At 42.5% G+C, this 5846-nt stretch overlaps 2 non-coding genes across 2 annotated transcripts; both read right to left on the reverse strand.

Annotated features, from left to right (window-relative positions):
- Positions 1-3179: 3179 nt before the first annotated feature.
- Positions 3180-3290, reverse strand: trnal-caa (transfer RNA leucine (anticodon CAA)). Its single transcript has 2 exons — positions 3253-3290; positions 3180-3225 (listed from the first exon to the last, which is right to left on the reverse strand). It is a non-coding gene; the product is annotated as a tRNA-Leu (tRNA).
- Positions 3291-4966: 1676 nt separating this feature from the next.
- On the reverse strand, positions 4967-5077 carry trnal-caa (transfer RNA leucine (anticodon CAA)). Its single transcript has 2 exons — positions 5040-5077; positions 4967-5012 (listed from the first exon to the last, which is right to left on the reverse strand). It is a non-coding gene; the product is annotated as a tRNA-Leu (tRNA).
- Between the last annotated feature and the right edge of the window lie 769 nt (positions 5078-5846).

Genomic DNA, 5846 nt, shown 5'->3' on the forward strand with positions numbered 1-5846 from the left:
ATCAAAGATAACTCCAAGATTCCTCACAGTCGGGCTGGAGACCAGGGTGATGCCATCCACAGTAACTATCTCACATGGGATTACATTTACATTACGTGGGATTGGCATGCTGCTGCAGGATTCTGTGGTAGCCATGCTGGTTCAGTATGCCTTCAATTTGGAATAAATCCCCAACAGTCTCACCAGAAAAAAAAGCAACACCATCACACCTCCGCCTCCATGCTTCACGGTGGGAACCAGGCATGTAGAATCCATCTGGTCACCTTTTCTCCGTCGCACAAAGACACGGCGGTTGGTTAACGCTTACATTTAACAGTGGGAAAACCATATGTAGTAAAGTTGTGTCAGGAGTGGGATTTGAACCCATGCCTCCATTTGGAGACCAGAAGTCCCTTAACTCAGGAAGGAGTCAAACCTTGAGTGTGGCACCTTAGACTGCTCGGCCATCCTGCCTACTTGGACTTTGGTTGACTTCTATGATTTATTTTTACCTTCTACGTTTATATGTACAATGTATTTACCAAGTTTCAGTGTACATAAAGCATGTAGTGATGCAAAGACAGTCAGTCTGGATGGTATTTCTTTATTTTTAGGACCAGTTTAGTCAAATGTGCACTGATGCTAAAGCTACCTAGAGGAGTGGGGAAACCAAATAAAGGAAAGCTGGGTTAGGAGTGGGATCAGAACCATCGCCTCCATTTGGATACCAGAAGTCCCTTAACTTAGGAAGGAGTCAAATCTTGAGCCTGGCACCTTAGACCACTCGGCCATCCTGACTACTAATGGAGCAGGATAGACTGCCATATTTATTTTTTACCTTCTACATTACAATTTTAAAAAGTACCGTTTGTAACATTTGCATTGAGGTCAAAGCTTCCTTCCATTTAACAATGGGAAAACCAAATGCAGTAAATCTGTGTCAGGAGTGGGATTTACATGGGATTACATTTACAATACGTGGGATTGGCATGCTGCTGCAGGATGCTGTGGTAGCCATGCTGGTTCAGTATGCCGTCAATTTGTAATAAATCCGCAACAGTGTCACCAGAAAACACCATCACACCTCCTCCTCCATGCTTCACGGTGGGAACCAGGCATGTAGAATCCATCTGGTCACCTTTTCTCCGTTGCACAAAGACATGCCGGTTGGAACCAAAGATCTCAAATGTGGACTCATCTGACCAAAGCCCAGTTTTCCACTGGTCTAATGTCTATGCCTTGTGTTTCTTGGCCCAAACAAATGTCTTCTGCTGAGGTTAACGCTTACATTTAACAGTGGGAAAACCAAATGCAGTAAAGTTGTGTCTGGAGTGGGATTTGAACCCTCGCCTCCATTTGAAGACCAGAAGTCCCTTAACTTACAAAGGAGTCAAACCTTGAGTCTGGCGCCTTAGACCACTCGGCCATCCTGACTACATGTGTTGATTTTAGACTTCTATGATTCATTTTTACCTTCTACGTTAATATTTTGGAAGCATTTGCCAAGTTTCAGTGCACATAAAGCATGCAATGATGCAAAGACATTGAGTCTGGATGGTATTTCCTTTATTGTTAGGACCACTTCAGTAAAATTTGCATTAATGCTAAAGCTACATAGAGCAGTGGGACAACAGTAAAAGCAGGGTCAGAAGAGGGATTTAAACCCACGCCTCCAATTGGAGACCAGAAGTCCCTTCACTCAGGAAGGAGTCAAACCTTGAGTCTGGCACCTTAGACCACTCGGCCATCCTGACTACTGGAGGACTAAGACAACTTATGACAACTATGCGCAACTTATTATCTATAACTGATTACACATCTCCCTTTTTTCCCCTGTACAGTCGCTCCTTCATGCTGCATCATAACAAAAGCTAAAGTAAAGAGTAGAGTATAATATAACTTTATTATCTTTTTAATGTGTTCTGTCACAGTTTGTCGAGCTGTAACCATAAGACACTTTGTTTTCATGTAGCACTCAGGTCGTAGAGATGGGAAGTAACAAAGTACAAATACTTTGTTACTGTACTCAAGTAGATTTTTCAGATATTTTTACTTTACTTTACTATTTATTTTTTGGCGACTTTTTACTTCTACTCCTTACATTTTAACACAAATATCGGTACTTTCTACTCCTTACATTTTACAAAATTGGCTCGTTACTTTAGTCATGTATAGGAGATTGTTATGTCGGAAAATAGTGCAGACACGCAGCACACACCGCGAGCGGGTGCGCGCGCCACACAGAGAGAAAAGGCAAAGAGACTAGCTGTCCGGAGGATAATCAGCTGAGTTTGCGTGTGTGCGTCTTTGAATATGAACCCACGCTTCCATTAGGGTACCAGAAGTCCCTTAACTCAGGAAGGACTCAAACCTTGAGTCTGGCACGTTAGACCACTCAGCCATCCTGACTACCTGTGTGATTGGTTGACTTCTATAGTTGATTTTTACCTTCAACTTTAATCTTTATGAAGTATCTACCAAGTTTCAGTGCACATAAAGCATGTGGTGATGCAAAGACTGAATCTGAGGCCATGGTTCTCAGCAGGAAACCAATGGAGTGCCTTCTTCAGGTAGGGAGTGAGTCCTTACCCCAAGTGAAGGAGTTTAGATACCTTGGGGTCTTGTTTGCGAGTGAGGGGACCATGGAGCAGGAGATTGGACGGAGAATCAGAGCAGCTGAGCCAGAAGGCAAAGCTCTCAATCTACAGGTCAATGTTTGTTCCTACACTCACTTATGAAGGCTGGATCATGACCAAAAGAATAAGGTCCAGGGTAAAAGCGGCCGAAATGGGTTTCCTAAGGAAGGTGGCTGGCGTCTCCCTTAGAGATAGGGTGAGAAGCTCAGTCATCCAAGAGGAGCTTGAAGTAGAGCCGCTGCTCCTTCGCGTCGAAAGAAGCCAGTTGAGGTGGTTTGGGCATCTGGTAAGGATGCCTCCTGGGCGCCTTCCTCGGGAGGTGTTCCAGGCACGTCCAGCTGGGAAAAGGCCCCGGGGAACCCCAGGACTAGGTGGAGAGATTATATCTCCAACCTGGCCTGGGAACGCCTCAGGATCCCCCAGTCGGAGCTGGTTAATGGGGCACGGGGAAGGGAAGTTTGGGGTTCCCTGCTGGATTTTCTGCCCCCCCCCTAACCCGATACCGGATGAAGATGGATGGCTGAAGCTACATAGAGCAGTGGACAGTGACATAAAGTAAAGCTGTGTCAGGAGTGGGATTTGAACCCACGCCTCCATTAGGAGACCAGAAGTCCCTTAACTCAGGAAGGAATCAAACCTTGAGTCTGGCGCCTTGGACCGCTCGGCCATCCTGACTACTGGCGTAGTGGGGTGACTTCTATGATCCATTTTTACCTTCTACGTTAATATATATGAAATATTTACCAAGTTTCAGTGCATGTAAAGCATGCAGTGATGCAAAGAGAGTCAGTCCGGATGATATTTCTTTATTGTTAGGACCAGTTCAGTAAAATTTGCACTCATGCTAAAGCTACATGGAGCAGTGGGACTACAAAATAAATGAAAGCTGTGTCAGGAGTGGGATTTGAGCCCACACCTCCATGTGGAGATCAGAAGTCCCTATACTCAGGGAGGAGGCAAACCTTGAGCCTGGCACCTTAGACCACTCGGCCATCCTGACTACCTTTACGATTGGTTGACTTCTATGATTCATTTTTACCTTCTACGTTAATATTTATGAAGTATTTACCAAGTTTCAGTGCACATAAAGCATGCTGTGACGCAAAGACAGTCAGTCTGGATGGTATTTCCTTTATTGTTAGGACCAGTTTAGTAACATTTGCACTGATGCTAAAGCTACATAAAGGAGTGAAACCAAATGTAGTAATGATGTGTCAGGAGTGGGATTCCAACACACACCTTCATTTGGAGACCAGAAGTCCCTTAACTGAGTAAGGAGTCAAACCTTGAGTCTGGCACCTTAGACAACTCGGCCATCCTGACTGCTGGAGGACTGTGACATGCACACTTATTATCTATAACTGATTTCTCTTTTTCTCCCTGTACAGTCGCTCCTTCATGCTGCATCATAACGAAAGCTAAAGTAAAGTGTAGAGTATAATATAACTTTATTAACTTTTTAATGTGTTCTGTCGCAGTTCGTCGAGCTGTAACCATATACACTTTGTTTTCATGTAGCACTCAGGTCGTAGAAGCAGCTGTGTGTAAACTGAAAGCTTACCGGTGGCATACACAGCTGTCTTCCTCTCTCTGTGTGGGCAGTGACCAACACTGACAGTGATTCACTTGTTTTGTGATGTTATATTATTGTTTGGCTCAGCAGGAAAAAGTTCCCTCTGAGTCTCCAGCTGCTGCTCCAAAACACATCTGGTCAATGTGTGTGGTTATGCGGCTGAGATTCACAAAGCCCACTTGGTCGAATCGGACACCTAATCAGACCTTACTGATATGAAGTTTCAATATTGGAAATGCAGCGATGAGGCAAATATATGACAAGTGGCTGGATCCTGGTCCTGAATCAGTGACTTCTTCTAAATCACTTCTTAACCCTCATGTTGTCCTCAGGTCAAATTGTCCCGTTTTCTTATATCAATGCTCTTTTTAAGTACCCAAAATAACATGATTGATTCCACAAACACTCTTTGGCAAGTGCAAATCTCTACTTTCATTAATTTAGGGTTTCTTATTCAATTTTACAGCCTTTGAAAATTGAAGTGGTTTTAAAATAGTATTGAGTAAAAGTTGACATATTCCTGTCTGTGATTATCCATCAACATCCATTCCTTTAATTTTAGGCAAAATATTTCCTAATTTCTTCTTTTCTAACTCTAACTCTTTCTAACGTTAATATTTATGAAGTATTTACCAAGTTTCAGTGCACATAAAGCATGCAGTGATGCAAAGACAGTCAGTCTGGATGGTATTTCTTTATTTTTAGGACCAGTTTAGTCAAATGTGCACTGATGCTAAAGCTACATAGAGGAGTGGGAAAACCAAAGAAAGGAAAGCTGTGTCAGGAGTGGGATTTGAACCCACGCCTCCATTTGGAGACCAGAAGTCCCTTCACTGAGCAAGGAGTCAAACCTTGAGTCTGGCGCCTTAGACCACTCGGCCATCCTGACTACTTGCAGAGTACAATAGACTGCCATGATTTTGCTTTACCTTCTACATTAATATTTTAAGAATTAAACAAGAGGAGCCAACGAGTGGGGCTTAGGGAACAGTCACCACACATTTTATATTTCAGAAGGCTTTTTCACTCAAATAATACAGACAACAATTTACGGGAAGGCAGAGCAGAGTCAGTTTTAGCCACTGGTGACTCCCAAGTGGGTCTTTGTGAAGATGATTAGGGCCTATGCAATTATTTTTGTCTTACTTAGGTTTTTGTTTTTTTTAAAAGACATGCGCACCTCAATAGCTATAACTGATTAACCTCTCAAACATTAGGTATAATTTCCTAAAAATTAGGTTTATTGACCTTAAATTTAAAAAAAATAACTGTAAAACTAAAGTTAATAAGCTAATGTTATGTATAGTGTTAAATGCCAAAAAGTGACAAACATTGAAAAAAGTGTTGAAAAAAGGACAAAAACATAAGAAAAAGTTAAAAAACGAGTAAAAAGCGTCAACAAAAGTGGTGATTTTCAATTTTGACGAGAAGACAACACAGGGGTTAAATCAAATTCATTTAAAAATTGAATCGTGAACAGGGTGAATCAAGATCGCAATTTTATAACGATTAATCATGCAGGCCTAGATGGTTGATTAGCCAGTAAGATCCCGAGCCACACCTGAGCAGTGTTGCCAGATCTTGCGAGACAAATACGCAACCAGGCGTGTGAAAACAAGCCCAAAATAAGCGACTTTTTCTACGTAGCCCCCCTAAGA

This window comes from Etheostoma spectabile, chromosome 23 (assembly GCF_008692095.1).
Source record: "Etheostoma spectabile isolate EspeVRDwgs_2016 chromosome 23, UIUC_Espe_1.0, whole genome shotgun sequence".
Classification (NCBI taxonomy): domain Eukaryota; kingdom Metazoa; phylum Chordata; class Actinopteri; order Perciformes; family Percidae; genus Etheostoma; species Etheostoma spectabile.